Below are 22,980 nucleotides of genomic sequence, written 5' to 3'. Positions count from 1 at the left end.
TCATTCATGTCTCTTTATTTGGTTTTTGGTTAGAGTATGTGATGAGGACACTGATTGATACATACATGGACTTTAAGGTAAGGTGGGTCGTAGCCATTTCCAAGGTTACTGTGGCTCTTCTTTCACCTGTTTCGAGTGGCGCTGAAGGTTGCATTACCAAATTAAAAAACCAGATCCGAGTTGAGGATGATGGTGACAACAAAATAACTGAGAGTCTGGGTGTAAACGATATAAAACTATAAAAATTCAATTGAAATTTGGGCCCCTCTACAAAACCATTAATTTCACCTCTTCCATGGCATTATTTTAATAAAAAATTGAACCTTTCAAATAAGGTATTGGGACATCACATCTAGGTGAGAGAATCGATCCACCTTTTGTGGCATCCATTATGATCCATGCGGCAGGCAAGGGTATATCTAGGTGAGGTGAGAGAATCGATCCACTTTTTGTGGTATCTATTATGATCCGAGCCGCAGGCAAGATAATGTATTCAAAAATATGTGACCCTCAGATTAATTTATTGTTAACTAAATTTTTTTAAATAATATCCAAAATGAATATTAGAAAATATATATATATATATACATATATATATATATTAATTATTAATTTTATTTATTTAAGTTTTGGTTGGGTCAGAGGAGCTGGTGTTTTATTTTGTAATATTTATTTTTATGAACTTGTCACATCAATCGTTATTTGGGATCCTCTGTTGTGTGTGTAATATCACATGATCAATGTTCTAAGCTTTTTCAAAACACCCCTTCTAATATAAAATTAGATATCATGTCTTTTATTTGATATTTTTAATATAATATGAGAGAACTTTATTTTTTTATAAATATTAAAATTGAAAATTAGGGCACATTAAATTAGGGCACATTTTATAAGTATGAAATTCAAATCATTCAAAAGTTATCCATGATTATGGTTTTCGAGAATGGGCCGTGTTAAATATTTAATACTTTATTTATTTAATTAAAACTAATTGCCATCGAAGAAAGTTTCTACCCGTCTTTTACCCAATTTTAAAATAGTTGTTTTGGGTCTTTAATATTTAAGTTATTAAATTGTAATCCACCTAGTCTAGTGAGGCTTCAAATTTGCTTGGAAAGCAATGGAGTTTTTTTTAAACTTTTGATCAAGTTAGCAATAAATTTTGGGAAATAATGGTTACAGCTTTTGGATTTCAAGATTTAGGGCATCACAATGTTTTTTCAAGATTTAGGGTGCCACAATGTTTTTTATTGTACTGAATCCATTTCCACCATCAAACCACCATTAAAAACAGGGTTCAAGCACTCCTTCTATCAAATTTGTTGAGAATAAAAAGGTCCGATTTGGGCTATTTTTTGACCTCCAGGCAAATTTGCCACCTTACTCCATTATATCTATGAATATTCAATTTCCAAATTAAGTAGATTCGTGTTTTGATAATTTAAACTATTTATTTATTAACTATATAATTTAAATTGAAATTTAGGAAATATTATTTTGGGAGTATAATTTTTGGTATTCAATATTTATATTTTTTAATAAGATTTTTATTTAATTAATTAATATTTTTTAATACATAAGATTGAAATTTCAAAATTATTATTTTAAAATTGTGTAGAATAACTTATAGACAAAATAAACTTTTTTCATTGGAAGTTGACAAAACAACTTCAAGAAAGAATGTGATTTTGTTGTTGTTTAAAATGCATTTTTTGAATGCATAAATGGATCCAACAAAAAACCTCTGGGGTGCTTGAATTCTACAGATTAAACAACTTAAACTCAAGTTTACAAAAATCTCTGCCAATTTTTTATTAAAATTAATCAGAAAACATGTCCTAAAAAAAGTCCTTTTAAAATAGATCATATGACTTATGTAACAAATAAATTTTATTATTCTATATATTTTTTAAAATAAATTTGATAAAAGACTGATTAGTAGAATTATAAATTTCAATTATTGAAATTAAAAAAATGGAGTTATTGCAAAAAAAAAATTAATTTCAAAATTTCATTATATCAACAACAATCATATCAGGAATTCAACGTCCTTATCAACAACAATCATATCAGGAATTTAGCGTCCATATCAACAACAACCATATCAGCCATATCCACAAATGTAACAAAAACTATATTTACCTCTTCAACAACAATGACATCCTCCACAAGAATGTCAATTAACTCAACCTCAACAGTTACAACTTCCATCTAATCAACCACCCCCACAACCTACACAACTTGCTTCTCAACTAGTTACAAATCGAAATAGTAAATAGAAAGACATGTTTATAATGTTGAATCTGAATCATTCCTTACATATCTTATATCTCTAGTAAAATTACAAGAACTTTTGGTACAATTACATGAAAGGCTAGTAAAATTACAGGAATTTGTTGTAAGAGTAACAAATAATCTTGTAGAACTAGAAGAGATTAATTTGCGATCTAGTAGCTTTGTGAACCCAAAATCTACAGTGGTAATTGAAGAACAAACTGAAGAAACTCTAGATAAACTAGAAAAAACAATAACAATCCCTTTATAAGAAAATTTGAAAACAATAATAAAACAAATTGTACCTTCGCAAGAGCAACCTCAAACTTTTGAGACAACTCCATTTCCTTAGAGATTGATTTCTGAAAAAAACAAGATGTACCAAAGTTCATAACTTAATTTGATATTATTGATGAATTGGCAAATATTACTATAAATATTCCCTTACTTAGAGAAATAAAATATATACCAATTTACACCAAAACAATAAGGGAATTATGTACTAAAAAAACTCTAAAGAGAAAATAAGATCCATCAACAATAAAAGTTAAAGTAAATTGGAAAGTTTGATGCCTACAAAATTCATTGCGGAAAAATATGTTGACCCAAGTATACCTGTTGTAACAATAAAAATCATCAAATTTTCTATTTCTAATACACTTATTGGTTTAGGTACTACTATAATGTAATGACAAAAGAAACCATGGATATCCTAGAAATAGATAACTTTAGACCAACTGCAACAATGTTAGAATTCGCTGATAGATCAAAAATTAAACTTGAGGGAGTTGTAAAAGAAATCATTTTTTCTATTAACTCTTGGGCATATTCAGTTGATTTTATGATCCTTCAACCCAAATCCATATTAGGAAAACATCCTCTAATTTTGGGAAGAGCATGGTTAGCAACTGCTGACACATATATTAGTTGTTGTTCTGGAAATATTACAACATATATTAGTTGTTGTTCTGGAAATATTACAATAGAAAATGATGACAAAATTAAAAACATTACTTTATATCCCCATACCAAAAAATAATGAAAATTAAAGAAAGAACATTGGTTTCACGAGAATGAAGCAGTTGATGAAATAATTCAGCCTTTGTTAACCATTGAACAAGCATTGAATCTCAAAGAAAAAACTGACGAAAATCAAATAGATCATTTTATTTTTCATCCTAATTTTCTATAGTATTTTAGGGGGAAGTCATCTCGAACATCAACTACAACATAAGATTGTGAACCATTTGAAAATTTTGCAATTTTTAAACAGACTGTTATTCCTATAATTTATGAATAATCTATAATATTTTAATAGTATGAAATTCTTGTAATCTCTCTTAATTCTAAAATTTTTGTACATTCTGAAATTCCCTGTAATTCCAGTAAATTTTCCTGTAAATTCCGAGTTAGCTTTGTTAAATACCCCAAACTTTTCTTTACATTATCTTTTAGGACAACATTTTCAAGAAACGTGTACTGACGATAGCTTAAAAATCAACTTATTTAAATTTTCCTCTACATTCAATAATAACTCGCAATAAAGTTATTGAAATATCTTCTGGAAATACTTTAAATATCAATTCTAAATACACTGATATGCAAGGAATACATCCTGATACATGCATACATCATATTTACATTCAATAAACTATTAGCATACATCATATTTACATTCAGTAAAATATTAGACGTGTTAGACAACCACAAAGAAGAATGAACCTTGCATTGAAGGAAATTGTTAAAAAAGAACTCCAAAAACTATTAGATGTAGATTTTATCTACCTTACATCTGATAGCCAATGGGTCTCACCCTTGGTTATTGTCCCTACAAGGAACGGTAAATGGAGGGTATGCATAGAATGCATGGAACTGAATAATGCCACTCTAAAAGATCATTTTCCTTTACCTTTCATAGATCAAGTCTTGGATAAATTGGCTAGAAAGAGATATTTTTCTTTCCTTGATGGTTTCAGTGGCTATAATAAGATAAGAATAGCCTTTGAGGACTAGGAAAAAAAGCATTTACTTGTCCATAGGGAATCTATGCTTATAAACTACTACCTTTTGGACTTTGTAATGCACCTTCTACATTTAAAAGGGAAATCTTGGCTAGTTTTACTGATTTAATTCATGATTTTGTGGAAGTATGTATGGGTGATTTTACTTTTTAAGAAAACACTTTTTAGGAAGCCCTTGATAACCTAGAAAAAAACTTAAAAAGGTGCCAAGAGTCAAATCTTTCTTTAAGCAATGAAAAATGTTTTTTAATGTACATCATGTCTCTCTCTTGGGTATTAAAGTAGATCCACATAAATTTGAAGTAATTGTTAACTTGGCAATTCCATCTTCTCAGAGAGATGTAAGGAACTTTTTGGGACATGCGAGGTATTATAGGTGTTTTACTATTTTTTTTTCAAAATTTGCCTCTCCATTGTTTAAACTTCTTGAAAAGGATATTGAGTTTTATTGGAATGATGATTGCCAACTTTTTTTGATGTGATTAAAGAAAAACATTCTACGACTCCTATGTTAAGAGGACCTGATTGGACATTGCCTTTCTATATATCTACAGATGCTTTTGATTCATCCATAAGTCCAATTTTAGGGCAAAAAAAACAACAAAGAACATATGCCATTTACTTTATAATTAAAAACGTGACTCCAGCTAAAACTAATTACACTGTTATAGAAAAGGAATTTTTGGCAGTTGTTTATGTAGTTAACAAGTTTCTTCATTACATTAAGGGTTATGAAGTCTGTATGCATACTGACCATTCTACTATTTGATACCTAATGAACAAAGCAATAACACATGGCAGAATTACAATATGGTTTCTATTATTATAGGTATTTAACATCACAGTGCTAGATAGGTTAGGAAGAGAAAATCAAGTAGCAAATTTCCTCTCTCGAATCAATAATTATGGTGAGACCATTCCTTTAGTAGATAGATTTCTCAATTAAATTTTATTTGAAATTTTTGTTATTGTTGTGTTGTGTTATATTCTTTCCACGACTAACCTACGTAGTCAACCAGGGGGTCAGAGGGAGGGCGTAGCCCCCCCTTCGTTGCATCGATTGCGTAGCGGGGGGGAACAGGGGGTTTGAGGGGGGTGGGTAGCCCCCCTCTACGGGGTCTGAGGCCATGCCCCAAGGAAATTTTTTTGGACCCTATATTAGGTTGGGCGGACCTACCTATGGTTTTGTGCATGGCTTTCGCACCTAGTTTTGGATGCGATGGTTTTTGGTCCATGGTTTTGGACGTGATGGTTTTTCAGTCCATGGTATTGGATGCTTCGGCATATATAAATATGTATTGTAACATTCAAAGGAATATAATGAAAAATCAATCTGGCAGTCTCGGTTTCGGGATCCAGGGGAAAATCTCTGTGTATATGCGTTTTATGTGTTATGCTCTCACATTGTTTATTTTCTATGTTTTAGAATTCATATGCAGGTAATTTCTATACAGGGTTAAAACCTACATTTCGTATCAGAGTTGTTTTGGCTTCAAGGGGATGCCTTTGTTGCTGAGGGGTTTTGCTCGGGCCTGTGGTAGACCTTGTTCAGTGGGAGATCTGTGAGATCGATTCTGGTGGTGAAAGAAGATGGCGAGCAGTGGGAAGATAGAGATCGAGAAATTTAATGGTCAGAGTTTTGAGTTGTGGAAACTCAAGATGGAGGATCTATTGGTGGATAAAGATTAGTGGATCACGGTAGATCCAGGTACTAAACCAACGGGAGTGTTCGATGAAGAATGGAAGAAGTTGGATCGGAAGGCAAAGAGCACAATACGATTGCGTGTCCTAGATTCAGTATTGCTGAATGTATCGGGGGAAGCTACGACTAAGGCTTTGTGGGACAAGTTAGGGACTTTGTACCAATCTAAGTCTCTGGTGAATAAACTGTTCCTATGGAAAGAGTTGTATAACTTGAGGATGAAAGATGGAGATTCAGTGATAGAGCATCTGAACGCATTTAATACTGTGGTAAGTCAATTATTATCTGTTGATATTAAAATTTCAGATGAAGATAAGTGCATCAGTTTGTTGTGTTCTCTACCAGATTCGTGGGATATTTTGTTTATTGCAATAGGTAGAAATGCAACTGCCTTGCAGTTTGATGAAATAGTTTCATCCTTGCTGATGGAGGAGATAAGATGGAAAAATATGGAGAGCCAGAATGGTGATGCCTTGTCTGTACGAGGATGGTCCCAAAATAGAAACAAAAATAAGTCATCGAGTGGGAGATCTAAATCTCCAGGAAAACCTGTAAAGGTGGTGTGTTGGAAATGCAGAAAGGAAGGGCACTACAAAAGGGACTGTAAATCTAAATCTTTTGATAAAGGAAAGGGATCTGATGATGCTCCTTTTGCAGAGACGAATACCACCTCAGATGAAGGTGGGGATGTGTACTTGACTTCTTCAAGTACACATGTAGATCACGAGGCATGGTTGATTGACTCATGTGCATCCTTTCACTTCACTCCCCATAAAGAGTGGTTCTGTGAGTATGAGAAATATGATGGTGGTGATGTATTCTTGGGGGATGATAGGAAGGCTAGAATAGTTGGTTGCGGAAAAGTAAAGTTGAATTTGCAAGGTGGAAGGGTTAGAACACTTTCGGGTGTTCTGCATATTCCTACATTGGCTAGAAATATAATTTCCGTAAGCAAGCTGGATGATGCAGGTGTAAAAACAGTGTTTGAGAAGGATACCTGCAAGATGGTTTGAGGAGCACTGGTATTGATGCGGGGAGTTCGGATCGCAACTCTATACAAGCTGCAAGGTAGCATTGTTGTTGATGGGTGCAACAATTTTGTGGTTCCTGAAAGTGGAGTAGAAAATCTAGTGGTCTCTAGAGAGAAGACCATGCTGTGGCATCAAAGGCTTGGACATATTGGAGAGAAGGGCCTTCGAATACTTCATGGTAAAGGTATGGTAGAAGGTATGACTAATAGCTCTCTGGATTTTGATTTCTGGGAAAATTGTGTATATGGGAAGCAAAATCGGGTGAGTTTCCCCTGTAGTGGTAAAAGGACGAAACATATATTAGAACTTGTGCACAATGATGTGTTTGGACATGTGAAGGTTCCATCACTGGGTAAGTCTATGTACTATGTATCATTTATAGATGACTTCTCAAGGAATACATGGATATATTTCCTTAAGAAGAAATCTGAAATCTTTGACAGGTTTAAAGAATTTAAGGCTCTGGTGGAAAACCAGACAGAGAAGAAGATAAAAGTGTTGAGGACAGATAACGGTGGAGAGTTTTGCAGTAAGGAATTTGAAGAATTATGTAAGAAGTGTGGTATAGCACGATAGGAGACTACTCCATACACACCTGAGCAAAATGGAGTTGTAGAAAGAATGAATAAGACGTTGATGGAAAGGGCAAGAAGCATGCTCAGTAGTGCCGGGTTAGGACAAGAATTCTGGGCAGAGGCGGTGGAGACAACATGTTACCTAGTCAACAGATCACCTTCATCAGCGTTGGAGGATAAGACTCCACAAGAGGCATGGATTGGTAAGAAACCCTCTCTTTCACATCTGAGGGTATTTGGATGTGATACATATGTACATGTTTCAAAGGAGAAAAGAACCAAGTTGGATAGTATGTCTGAAAAGTGCATCTTTATTGGGTATAAGGATGGTTTAAAGGGTTATAAGATTTGGAACCCAGTAACAGGGAAGGTTGTGTACAGCCAAGATGTGATGTTCAGAGAGGTGAAAGATGTTATTAAACATGAAGTCCAACCAAAGGAACTTGAGAAGATAGAGTTTGAGCTTGAGGAGGAAGAATCAGACTCTATAGTAGAAGAGGAATCAGAAGATGAAGAGCCACAAACTCCAAGTGTGAGAAGATCAGTTTGAGAAAGAAGGTAGCCAGAAAGGTATAGCCCATCTGCTTTTTTTTCAAATTTTGCTTTATCTATTACTAATGATGATCCCAAAACTATGAAGGAAGCAGTAGATTCAGAGGATGGAAAATTCTGGAAATAGGCCATGGTTGATGAAATAACATCTTTACACAAAAATGAGGCATGGGATCTGGTGGAATTGCCTGCTGGAAGGAAACCCATTGGCAACAAATGGGTGTTCAAGAAGAAGACAAATGCATAAGGAAAGGTGGTGAAATACAAAGCTTGGTTGCTAGCAAAAGGTTATTCCAAGGTGTTGGGAATTGATTTTGGTGATACTTTTTCTTCTGTTGCCAAGGTAGCTTCTATTATATTACTTTTATCTATTGCTACTGCTTTTGATTTTGAGGTAGAACAGATGGATGTGAAGACAACATTTCTTCACGGGGTTCTGGAAGAGGAGATCTACATGATGAAACCTGAAGGCTTTGCGGTGAAGGGTAAGAAAGAACTGGTATGAAAGTTAAAGAAGTCTCTGTATGGGTTAAAATAGTCACCAAGGATGTGGTATCAGAAATTTGATACATTTATAAGGGGACTTGGCTTCACCAGAAGCAAATCAGATCACTACGTGTATTTTAAATTAATTGGTGACCGTGTTATTTATCTGGTCTTGTATATGGATGATATGTTGCTGGTTGGAAATGACAAATAAATTATCCAGGATTTGAAGATCCAATTGTCCTCCAAATTCGATACGAAAGATCTTGTTGTTGCAAACTATATTTTGGGCATGGAAATTAAAAGAGATCGGACAAAGAGGAAGCTCTGGTTAAACCAGAGGAAGTATGTTGAGACAATATTGCAAAGGTTTAATATGCAGGGTAGTAAATTGATGAAGGTTCCTATTCCTGTTGGTGTAAAGTTATTTGCTGAACAGTGCCCCAAGACACAAGAAGAGGAAGAGGATATGTCATGTTTTCCATATGCAAGTGCATTCGGTAGCTTGATGCATGTGATGGTTTGTACTAGACTAGACATTGCACATGAGTGGGAGTATTGAGTAGGTTTATGTCAAAAATAGGGAAGGAACACTGGACAATGATGAAGTAGGTTTTCAGGTATTTGTGTGGCACTAGTTATTATGGCTTATGCTACCAAGGAAGACCAGGATTGGACAGAGTGTTGGATATTCATGGCTTTGTTGATGTAGACTGGGCTAGAGATCTGGATCAGTGAAGATCTACAAGTGAGTATGTGTTTAACCTATTTGGAGGTGCAGTTAGTTGGATGAGTAAGAAACAATTTGTAGTGGCACTATCAACTACAGAGGTAGAATACATGGCAACCACTCATGCAAGCAAGGAAGCAGTTTGGTTGCAGAGATTGTGTTCAAGTATGGGGTTAGTACATGGAGCTATAAGGATAGACTGTGACAGCCAAAGTGAAATTTTCTTGGCAAAGAACTCTGCTTATCATTTAAAGACAAAGCACATTGATGTTCAGTATCACTTTGTGAGGGATATGATAGAAGAAAAAAAGGTATTGCTGGTAAAGGTGGACACTTTGAAGAATACTGCAGATGCATTGAAAAAATATGTGAGCTCTGAGAAGTTCTCTTGATGTAGAGAAACAATAGGCGTTTCAGGGCTGGATAAATGACTAAGCTATCATGTGGAAAGAAAACAAGTGGGAGAATGTTGGGTTGTGTTATATTCTTTCCACGACTAACCTACGTAGTTAATCGGGGGCCAAAGGGGGGGCGGAGCCCCCCTTTCATTGCGTTGATTACGCAGCAAGGGGGTCACAGGGGGTTTGAGTGGGGCGGGTAGCACTCCTCTACGGGGTTCGGGGCAACGCCCTGCGGAAAGTTTTTTGGACCCTATATTAGGTTGGGCAGACCTATCTATGGTTTTGTGCATGGTTTTTGCACATGGTTTTGGATGCAATGGTTTTCGGTCCATGGTTTTGGGCGCGATGGTTTTTCAGTCCATGGTATTGGATGCTTCGACATGTATAAATATGTATTGTAACATTGAAAGGAATATAATGAAAAATCAACCTGGTAGTCCTAGTTTTGGGATCCAGGGGAAAATCTCTATTTATATGTGTTTTATGTGTTATGCTCTTGCATTGTTTATTTTCTGTGTCTTAGAATTCGTATGCAGGTAATTTTTGTACGGGGTTAAAACCTATAGTTATAACACATTGGTTTGCCAACACTGGCTATTATTTGTCTACAGGAAAATTTCCCCCACATTTTTCATCAAAATAAAAGTACAAAGCGATCAGACAAAGTGCTAGATACTCTTGGATTCAAGGATATGTTTTCTATACTGGAGTAGATATGGCCATCCATAGATGTGTTAGAGAATATGAGGAATTGTATATCTTGAAATCGTTTCATGATGATCCATGTGGTGGACACTTTTCAAATAAAAGGACAACCTATAAAATTCTTTGGTTAGGATAGTATTAGCCAAGTATTTTTGTGGGATGACAAATAGTATGTGAAAAACTATGACATTTGCAGCTGATGAAATGCCTCTTCATCCACAAGTTCTTGTATAACCTTTCAAGAAATGGGCTTTAGACTTTGTGGGACCCATTAATCCATCATCAAATAAGAATAGATACATATTAGTTTGTACACATTATGTGACAAAGTGGGCAGAGGCAAAATTTTTGTTAAAGGCTAATGAACAATTAGTAGTTGATTTTCTTTTTGAAGATATTTTTGTTTGTTTTTGGGTACATAGAGAGATAGTTACTGATCAGGGGGCTCAATTTACATCAAATATATATAAGTCAATTATGAATAAATATAAAATTAAACACCGAAATTCAACTCCCTATCATCCACAAACCAATGGCCAAGTGGAATCTACAAATAAGATTTTGGAAGACATGTTAACAAATATTGTTCGACTTCATTGAACAGACTAGGAATAAAGGCTTCCTGAGGTGTTATGGGCATATATAACAACATGGAAGAGGACAAACAGTCATACCCCATATGAACTAGTTTATGGAAAACATGTACCTTTTCCCATTGAATTTCAAGTTAAAACTTTTAAAATTGCAGCAGAATTGGGATTAAACTTGTTTGAAGCTCAAGAACAAAGAGTCCTACAATTAAATGAATTAGATGAGATGTGATTATATTCTCTACATAAAACCACTCTTATACAAAAACAAAGAGCTAAATGGCATGAAATATTTATAAAGAAGAAATAATTCAAAGTTGGAGATTGGGCCCTATTGTTTGACTCAAGATTTAAAGACTTCAAGAGTAAGTTTACTACTAATTGGTTGGGACCCTATGAAATTCAAACTGTGTTTGATAATGGTGTTGTAGAAATAAAAACAATTGATGGATCAAACATTTCATTTATAGTTAATGGCCATAGGCTGAAGTTGTATCATCAACTAGTTTCTAGAGATGATTTTGTTTCAAATTTTCAACATGAAAAGATGGACTTTGTGGATAAAGGGGATAATTCCCCTCATCCACTTTCATCATGAATTTACATTTTTGAAATAATGAGCTAACTTTGTTCCTTCTTGTGCTCATTAAACAATGAGAAAGACATCGATCAATCTTAGGTTTATTCCTTTATCCGATTTTGATAGATTAATAATGGAAAATGAACCCCTTTAGAGTTTAATTTAATTGTTTCAGACTCTCTAAAAATGAAAATACCATTGAGCATCAACCATCTTGAGTTGGAGAAAAATCCACAAGATAGTAATTGAGGCTTCTTAAAGTTTTTCAGACTCTTTAAAATTGAAAATACCGATTAGCATTAAGTGTCTTGGGCTTGATAAAAATCCACAGGATTGTGCTCCAAAGATGTAAATAGTGCAGTTTAGTAATACACTACAGCTACTTAGAAAGGCCTCCTTCGCTAAAAAATAATGTGACTACCGTTTCCTGTAAATTTAGAATTAAAATAGACTTTTCTGTACATTCTTGTAATTACAGGTATTTTTGAACGTATACATTCGTATAAAATCAGAATTAGAAAAGTTTCCTATAAAAACCTTTTAATTACAGGAATCTTTGATCTTAAATATTTTTATAGAGGTTATTTTTAATAACTAGTTACCCCTATCAGAGAGTTGTATCAACGAAAATTTACGTTGGTGTCATTTATGAAAATTTTGAGTAGTATTAGAAAGGAAAACCTTGCTTCCAATATTCCTATAATTGAAAAAGGTTTTTTGGAATTAAAGTTCAAATTCCTGTAAATTAAGAAGTGATTTTATCTAAAATTAGTTTCAACATAGAGAATACAATTGCAACAGGAAATCCTCCATTCCATTAGAAGCAAGGTTTTATTTCATAATTTAACATTGTTACCATAATTTTACATTATTACCATAAATCATACTCCTTTGTGCAATTATTGCTATCATGACCACCTGTCCTTTGTGAAAATATTATTCTATAATGTCTGTTAGGAATTTTGAAATCATAAATGGTGTAAGTCTATTCCTCATCGTGTTAAATTTGTTATCACCAATGATTATAAAATGTGATATTTGTATCTTTAGTTACAAATATCACTTTCACTCGAAATAAAATTATTCTCGTTCTACATTTTTAGCCATTTCAAAATTTGAAAATCCCGTTTACTCATCACTGTTACTCTGTCTCATACCCTACATACTCTAATTAAGTTTAAGCTTCTTGACCCAGGGACAAAGATCAAGAATGATGCCCACATGGGTGGTACACATTGAACCCTATGGCATTTCCATCATGGAACCACTTCCATCATGTAGGATACATTTCCACAGAGCTAGATTACCCTTGTTTTTCGAAAAATTTCAAGGGCATAATTTTGCAGTTACAGAGCAATTTGCTAACAAGTTCAATGGAGAATCTACTAAATTCGATGACCTTGCATTCACAGTTTTGGAGGAAACCCTAGAAAAGGTTACAGGAGTAGCAATAGGTCGTGCAAACAAGTTTAAAGGGAAGAGGATAGAGAAGGGAGCATGCACACAATTTCTGAGGAGATAAAACAAATATGTTGACTGGACCAAAGGCATGCAAAGGTGGTGGCTAAAAGACCCATGGGTTGACATAGCATATTTCCTGCAAAAATAGGTTACTTGTGAACGAAGGTAAAGCATAATTTTACTTTATAATATATGCTTGTTGGAACATATTAAATATCCTACAAAAAGGATAATTTTTCCATATTTCCTGTTTAAAATTTTACTGAAGATGTTAGTGATGGTTCAAAAATGCCAAGGGAATAAGGAAAGATGTATCTATCATCACAGGTTAATTAAATTACTTGTGTTAGATAGACTGGTTAGATTAAATCAAACATGGGGTGAATTTTTAAAAAGGAACCAATTTGGAATTGAAGAGGCAAGGCCTCCTAAAAACCCTAATGAAATGAACCTAGACCATGGTGAGAGACAAATTGAAGGAAATATGCCAGAGGAATCAGAAAACCCGACTCCCCGGTTACAGGAAAACTTGGAACCTCAAGGCAAGAAGAAAATTGAATAATAGAGGGAAGGAAAAAAGGATATACAATAAAAATAAGGAGAATAAGGTTTATAGGAAAAACAAAAGGAACAAGAATCTCCACCATCCCTAGAGGTTATTGGTTCCTCCTCCACTGGCAAGAAGGCAAGAACTAGTTCTAACAGAGCACCAATAGTCGGTATTAAGCTTATTAGGGGACAAATGCAATTATTGAGAGAGGCCTATGGAGAAGAATATAGCCCTGGTAAATTACAAGGACTTCCTGAAAAACCTAAAACTAAAGCCCAAATTTTGTATGAGGAAGCCCTTAGAGAAGTATAGGCTGAACAACAAAAAGAGAAAGAAACATAGACTGGAGGAGATTATACTGAGGTAGTATATGCAGAGATGAATCAATAACTTCAATAGGAACAAGAAGCATATACAGAGGAGAGTCAACCAATCCAACAAGAATAGGGAGAAGGTGATGAAAATTCATCAAAGGAGATTTAAGAACAAGAAAGCCCTGAAAATCAACAGTTAAACATTTTGTTGCATAAATTAAGGAAAAAGAATAAGACTATTAAAAAGTTGAAACATAATTTACATAAAGAAGAGATGGTTAATGAAACGATAAAGTCAGAAAATGAAATGTTGAAGGATAGAACTTATAAGAACAAAGAAAAATGCAAATCCCTAAAGAGGAAATACATAGATATGTATCAGGAAAATATCCACAATATTCAAATAAACAAAAGGTTAATGGTAAGGATCAAGGGATTAAAATAAAACTGAAAGATAGAGTTGACATAGTTAAACCTTCTAGTACTAGTCTCAATATTCTTATTTAGGTAGCTAGAGCAGTACAAGACAGTAGAGAGGTGAAATTTTGACCAGGCAGGAAGTGAAATCAGAGTTTTGACTAATTTTGAGATGTTGAAATAAATACCTCCATTTTGGGCATAAAACTTAATATCTATGATCACCCTATTTTTGACATTATATCCTTTATTTGAACCTCCATTTCATATGATTTTACTAGTTTTGTTAAAGAAATGACGTTTAAAGGATGAAGTTAAAAGGTAAAATCACTTGTAGAATTATTCTTTTCTTTTTAATTTTTAAATGTTTATAAAAATGTTATTCTTGTTACTAATAAAGTTGAAAGGACCAAACTTGTCAACATAGGGATTTAGCCACCACAATGCTCCACATCAACAAGGAAGATTTTGACACTTGGAGGTTGATCCATATCTATTCATTCTAGAAGTCAAAGGCAAGGTGAACCAAATCAGCGTGTTATGCAAAATATCTTGGGAGTTTCCATAATCTTCTCCAAACGAGCTAAGGATTAGTCACCAAAATTTAAGAAGTAGAATACGCATTATGGAATTGAGGGAAATTATGTTTTTATTGTATTAGTTTATTGTTAGTATGAAAATGTTGAATTGACCCTAATTTTGGGTAGCTCGGTTAAGTAGTAATATTTTGTATAAAAGTAGATAGATGATACATATATGTGTTGGAGAGAAAGAGACTTCATACATACTCTTTTGTATCAAACCTCTGGTTTTTAGTAATACAAGAAGGATTTATGCGAGTTATTATATAATTTTGCAGTAGCATTTCGTAGCTTTAATAGTAACACAGACCAGGAGGCCCCCCTGGTACATGCTACTTATGTTTTACTATATGATTTATTAAGTTTTTATATGGTTGGCTTGATTTTTGTCTATAATCCTATGATGTATATAAGAATGGGTATGCTATGTTTTTCCTGTAATTTCTTAGAATTCCTGTAATCATGTGTTAAAATTTCCTATAGTGATCATGTAATCACACAGGAATTCCAGTAATTATGTGCTAGAATTTCCTGTAGCGATCGTATAATCACATAGGAATTCCCGAAATCGTGTGTTAGAACTTCCTGTAGCGACTTCGTAATCACACAAGAATGCTTGTAACAATTACTGGATTTCCTGTAGTGATCCTGTAATCCTATAGGACTCTACATAATTTCTGTAAATGAATACTCTGTTTTCTTGAAATAATTTTATTAGGTAGATTTATTTAGTTTTTATCTAAAGTACTAATACTTCAAACCAATAGTATAATTAGATTTTTATCATGCTTAAAAATAATAGTTAGGAGAGTGATTTAGTTTGCATAAAAGAATTGTTATTTTCTTTGAATGGACTTTTTCTTACATAACCAAGAACATTAATTCTATTTAAATTCATTTTCAGTACAATCTTAGTTGATTTTGACCAACGATCAATTTATACAATGTATCTCGTGAGGAAGTGTGATGAATCTTTCTGAATATGTAACTTTTATGACAACAAATCAAAATTGAATTTAAGAACCTAAAAATCAGTGTAAGTTTAATCAACTATGAGACCTACCTGTACATGCTTTATAAGTAGTTTTGCATAGGAAATTGGTAAGAACCAGTTCACAGATATTGTGTTCCACCTCAAAGTTTACCTAATTAGATTGAAAAGATAAGTGTTAATTCATTTATCCCATTTTATGAATTGACAGTTGGTCCTTACATCCATCTGATGTACATGTTGACCCCAAAACAAGAGTAAAAGAAATAATAGAAACGTAAATGAACATAATTAAAGTGTACTTGATGATGATGTAGGACCCTACATAGTCCAATCTTTTTGTCAGGAGAATCCTCTATATTTTTAGCTTCTTCATGTTGCCATCATCTGTTGCAAGCTTCATTGTGATGACGTTATTTTCTTTCTTCTCATGAGAGTGGCTTCTTCATTCTCTTGCACTAAATCCATCTTGGAGCTAACTCTTCCTACATTACTCTTCATCTTGATGACCCTCAAGATGGATTTTCTTTCCTTGATCACAACCTCATTCAAGAAGTCAGGGAAAGAAGCATTTGGTTAGACAATTACCTATGCAGGAAGAATAAGCAATAATCTAAGAAGATAAATAAATAAAATTATCATAAATAAATAACATAAATATAGAAATTACTTATCTTTCATGAGGATTGTAGGAAGCTATCAACTCCCTCTTGATCCTGCATCCTTCTTGACCATGAGGCACCATTGGCCATCAACCACATGTCAATGTTGTTTGAAAAAGAAGAAATGCTTCCTCTTGAGCACCTCTTGTATATATCCTTAATCTCCTTCTTGTGTAGCCAAGCCCAAATATCAGTGTACAAGATGATCAATTGATCTGCATCATACCATCTCCTATTAGGTAGGAGACAAGCCCAACTCAGACTACTTTAAATCTATCATAGGTACCAAATAATTCAATATATTCTTAATGATCATATCATATCTTGAAGATTTTGAATCACACTAGGGTTCCAATGCTATAGAAACTAGGCCTTTTCAATATCCAAGGCTACTCCTAGGGTTTATCCCAAACTGTTAAAAATAGCAACAAGAAATTCTAATTAAATTTGTCCTTGAATTAAATTGTGAATTAAATTGAAATTCTATTCTCATAGCAACTTGTATTAGTTAATGAAATTAAATTGACTTAATTGACTTAGGAAATTTGAGTTGGAAGTCTATCTAGAGTCATGTAGAGTGATCCCTAAATTTTAGGGGCCCAGGTTGAGTTATTTTGAGTTGTAATTAGATAACTCAGTCTAACTGAATTATAGTCAGTTAATGTAGTTCTAACTGTCGGAGGAACTAGTAGGATTCTAGTAGTGGGGAAGGGCACAAGTGCATCCTCAATACCACACCAATTAATTGAATATTCACTCATAAATAACTCTTGCATGTCAATCTAGAGGAAGACCTATTTGAGATTAGAGTTCACAGATAGTGTACTATCAGTTGTATAATTTTCTTTGTACATATGGTGCATACAATAACTTGAGGGCCTAGGGATGGATTGCACAATTATGGAGAATGGATTTCCCAACTAAATATGGGCTAATTCTCTCAGGAATTGCACAAGGAAGTAGGGGCTTGGCAAGAAGCATAATTGGCTAAGTGTTGACTTGAGCTAGCTTGTGAGGCAAAGAGTTAGATTGTACTAGTGTAGGAATTGCTCGGGTTGAGCACACATTATATTTTCTTCTCAGATCTTCTGGGTAATGCAATATAGATAGTCAAGGTTTTCAGTAGTTACTTTCCCCAAAGAAATATTGTGTTATGTGTGATTGATATTCTTCCTTTTCCTATTATTGTTTTCATCGATCAATTTTGATTTCCGCTGAAGAGTAGAGTAGATTCTTGTCTTGTGTTTTAGCTTATTACCTAAGTTATTGAATCTATAGTAAAAATCTACATGGTATCAGAGTTTAAGAAAATATAGAAGAGGAGAATTCGAGTTCATTGTGCAGGTGAAATCAAATTTGCAAGTTCATACTTTAGAGTCAGCAATATGTCATTCTACGACCCAAGGCTTGAGTATGACTTGGAGGGAAACTTGAATTACATAGCTTGGAAGGACAGGATAGAGGCAGTGCTTGAAGACAATGGCCTCAAGGTATTCATAGATCATGACATTCCTAAGCCTCCAACATCTAATTCTAAAGATCTAGTTGAATGGATAAAGTGCGTGGCAAAAGTGAGAAGGATTATCCTAGAAGGAGTTCAAGATCACATTGTCTCGATTCTCCACGGTAAGGACACTCCATATGCAATGTGGAAGGCATTCTCAAATCTGTTTCAAAATAACAATGACCATAGGAAGTTGGCACTAAAGGACAAACTGAGAAAGATCAAGATGGAGAAGGGCGACATAATTCCGAAGTACTTGACCAAGTTCATCCATTGTTGGAATGAGCTTGGAAGTGTTGGGATTACTGTTTCTGAAGATGATATTGTGAGCCTAGATCTTCAAGGAATTCCCAAGAGCTGATACAATTACTAGGACTCATTTAATGGGAGGGAGAAGCTACCAGATTGGGAGTGGCTGTGGTCTGACTTGGTACAGGAAGATATTGAGCGGAACACCAGAGATAGATCCTCATCAAAGCATGACGATGAGGAGAATTGTGCCTTAGTGGGTAAGAAAAAGAAAGGGAAGGGGAAGTCATCTCATTCCAAATCATATTCTTGTCAGGGCGACAAGAAGAAGGACATGTCGAAAGTCAAGTGCTTTCACTGTCACGAGCTGGGACATTTTGCCACAAAGTGTCTGCTCAAGAAGGCCGGTAAGAAGCCCTCAGGAGGAGCGGCAGGTGAGGCTCTTGCCTCAAAATTCAAACTGTACTTTACCCTCATCACTTGTATGGTATCATCAATGATGGGTAGTGTATGCTACTTGGACAGTGTAGCTTCTTTCCACATGACCAGTAACAAAGAGCTCTTCAGTAACTTGGAGGAGAAGGATCTCTAGATGCATATCGATGGGTGATGATGGGAGGTATATCGCTATCGGTCTTGGTGTAGTTACCTTTCAAAGGGAGTCAGTTTCTCCCCTCACTTTGCGAGATGTTATGTATGTTCCTGGTTTGAATAAGAAATTGGTATTTGTTTCCATGTTGGAGGATAGAGGCTATGATGTGATATTTAGTAAGGGAAAGGTGTTCCTTCGTCACATAGCCACATGATAGGTGAAGAGGATAGGGGTTCAAGTGAAGAATATATACAAGTTGGAGGTACATGATTGTGCTGCCTTGAGCACGGAAACAAAGAAGGTGCAGAGTCGAGACATTGGTGAGTTGTGGCATAAGAGGTTGGGTCACTTACACCATGGCACTTTGAAGATCATGCAAAACATTTCTACCAGTCTTCCCAAATGTACACTATAGCAGGTAGACACATGAAAAGGGTGTACTTTTGGAAAATACACCAAAGCTTCCTATCATGACAGAGACAATCGAGCACAGGCGATCCTCGATCAAGTTCACTAATATATGTGTGGATCGTTCTTGACAACATCCATGGCCAACCATAGGTATTATGTTATGTTTGTTGATGATTGTTCTCGTAAATTTTGGATCTTCTTCATGCAGAATAAAGATCAAACTTTTTCAAAGTATTGTGAATTTAAAGCATTAGTCGAGAAAGATAGTGGAATAAAAGTTAAATCTCTTAGGAGTGATAACGGTGGAGAGTATGTGTCGTATGGGTTCAAAAAATTTTGTGCATCAGAAGGCATTCAACGAGAGTTGATAGCACTGCATAACCCATAGCAGTTTGGGGTGGTTGAAAGGAAAAATATAAGCATTGTAGGAGCGACACAGATGATGTTGCATGATCAAGGCCTAGCACTACACTTGTGGGTTGAGGCATGCAACACAATTGTTTATTTTCATAACATAGTCCCTCATCGAATTCTTGGGATGAGTACACAGGAAGAGGCTTTTTCAGGGAAGAAACCAGATGCGGGACACTTAAGGATTTTTGGTTCATCAGTCTACTACCATGTAACCAAATATGCACGGAAGAAGCTTGAGCCAACAACAGAGTTGGGGATATTTGTGGGGTACACTGATACACCTCACAACTATCGTGTGTACCTTTCGACAAACAGGATGAAAATGGTTCACAGGGATGTAAAATTCAATAAAGAGAAGGCCATGAGATGTTACCTTGAGAGGGAGCTTCAACTACATGCGGTTGAGCAGCTTCTAGCTCCAAAGGAGGAATCTCATATTGATGTGGAGCAGCCACATGTAGAGGATCAAGGAGTGGAGACACCCACTCATGAAGAGTATTCCATAGATGGTAGAAAGCGCACCAAAGAGGTTGATAGGTTATTGCATGATGCTAGAGAGAATGTGAGAGCACCCACATCACAACGCAGGAAGAGGAGGTCACCAGAAAGGTGCATTCGATAAATGGATTTGATGAGCGGATGTGCAGTGAATGAGCCATCCTCTTTTGAGGAAGAAGTGCAGCAACTAGTTTGGGTTGATGCAATGGTTGAGGAGTATGACTCCATTTTCGGGAACAATGTTTGGGATGTGGTCCCAAGACCGATAGACAAGTTAGTGGTGAGCCCCATATGGCTTTACAAGGTGAAGCAAGCAACAAATGGTAGTGTGGAGAAACACAAGGCCAGGTTTATAGCCAGAGGGTTTTCTCAGGTGGAGGGGATTGATTATGATGATACTTTTTCTCCTGTTGCAAGGTACTCATCAATAAGATCCATTCTTGCACTGTCAGCATAGATGGGATGGAAGATACATCAGATGGATGTAAAGACAACATTCCTCAAAGACATGATTGAGGAAGAGGTGTATATTGAGTAGCCTGAAGGTTTTGAGACCTTCAACAGAGAGTCACATGTGTGCCGACTCAAGCGAGCATTGTATGGGTTGAAACAAGCACCCCATGCTTGGTACAGTAGGATCAATATCTATTTCACCGGGTTGGGCTTCACCAAAAGTGAAGCAAATGAAAACCTTTACCAGATTGTGGTTGAAGGTAAATTGTTGATGATTCTTTTATATGTCGACGATTTGATTCTGATAGGTGATGATAAGTTGATCAAGTTTTGCAAAGAGGATCTTGCAAGAGAGTTTGAAATGAAGGACTTGGGGCTCATGCACTACTTTCTGGGCATGGAATTATGGCAAGGTGATGAGGAGCATTTTGTCTCTCAGAGAAAGTATGGAAACGAGATAATCAAAAGGTTCCACATGGAGAGCAGTAAACCCATTGAGACTCCTCTACCAGATAACTGGAGGAAGGAGTATGCTAGTTCCAGTGAAGTAGTGGAGGCTATTATTTACAGGCAGCTTGTGGGTTCCCTCATGTATTTGGTGAACAAACAACCAAACATGTGTTATGAAGTTAACCAGCTTTGTCAAGCGATGGTTAAGCCGACCAAGTTGTATTGGAAGGTAGCCAAACATGTGTTGAGATACCTTAGAGGCACTACTCAGTATGGTTTATGGTGCTAATGGACAGAGGGAGTGAAGCTTCAAGGCTTCACCAATGCATATTGGGCAGGGAGTCCATCTGAAAAGAAAAGCACATTAGGTGGGATCTTCAGTATTTGGGTCAGAAGTTGTTTCTTGGTACAACAAGAAATGAAGATCAATTGCACCAAGTTCAACAAAAGAAGAGTACATGGCTATTAGTCAAGCAACTTGTGAGGCTATCTAGATGAGGAAGATTCTTGTTATTTTATTTTGTCAACAGATGGATCCAACTGTGATTTACTGTGACAATTAGAGTTGTATTAAACTCTATGAGAATCCAATTTTTCATGATCGGTCCAAGAATATTGATAAACGATATCATCATCTTCAAGATTGTGTGCATAAGAGAATTATGTTTTTGGATTACATTCCCACAGAGGAGCAGGATGCAGATATTTTGACAAAGGATTTGTTTATAAACAAATTCAAGTTTCACAGACGCAATATTGAGGTAGCAGATAATCCTTTTCTTGTTGAGAGGGATTGTTCAAAATAGCAACAAGAAATTCCAATTTAATTTGTCCTTGAATTAAATTGTGAATTAAATCGAAATTCTATTTTCATAGCAACTAGTAATAGTTAATTAAGTTAAATTTACTTAATTGACTTATTAAATTTGAGTTGGATGTCTATCTAGAGTCATGTAGAGTGATCCCTAAATTTTAGGGGCCCAGGTTGAGTTATTTTGAGTTTTACTTAGATAACTCAGTCTAACTGAGTTATAGTCAGGTAAACTAGTTCTAACTATTGGAGGAACTAGTAGGATTCTAGTAGTGGGGAAGGGCACAAGTGCATCCTCAGTACCACACCAGTTAACTAAAGATTCACTCATAAATAACTCATGCATGCTAGTTCATAGGAATTCCCAGTTGAGATTAGAGTTTAGGGATAGTGTATTATCAGTTGTATAATTTTTCAAGTTATACAGATGGTGCATGTAATTAGTTGAGGGCATATGGATGGATTGCGCAGTTATGGAGAGTGGATTTCCAAATTAAATACTGGTTAATTCTCTTAAGAATTATGCAAGGAAGTAGGGGCTTGGCAAGCAATGAAATTGGCTACGTGTTGGTTTGTGAGGCAGTGAGTTAGATTGTACTAGTGCAGGAATTGTTCGGGTTGAACAAGCATTGTATTTTCTTCTCAAATATTCTATTTAATGCAATATAGATAGTTGGGTTTTTTAGAAGCTGCTTTCCCCGGAGAAATATTGTGTTATGTGCGATTGATATTCTTCCTTTTCTTCTTATTGTTTTCATCGATCAATTTTGGTTTCCGTTGAAGAGTAGAGTAGATTCTTGTCTTGTGTTTTAGCATATCACATAAGTTGTTGAATCTATAGCAAAAATCAACATAAACCCTAATCTTTATTTGTAAGAACAAGGTCTCCCAAAGGTTTCCTTCAAACTGTAGCATTTTGATGGGTCTTTGACATCTTCATCTCTTTCACTCTGCTTCATCAATAAATCCATCATA

Source organism: Pinus tabuliformis, chromosome Q, assembly GCF_031772625.1.
Source record: "Pinus tabuliformis cultivar Carrire ecotype Pingquan chromosome Q, CPIR1, whole genome shotgun sequence".
Taxonomy (NCBI): Eukaryota; Viridiplantae; Streptophyta; class Pinopsida; order Pinales; family Pinaceae; genus Pinus; species Pinus tabuliformis.
Note: the sequence above shows the minus strand (reverse complement) of the source record.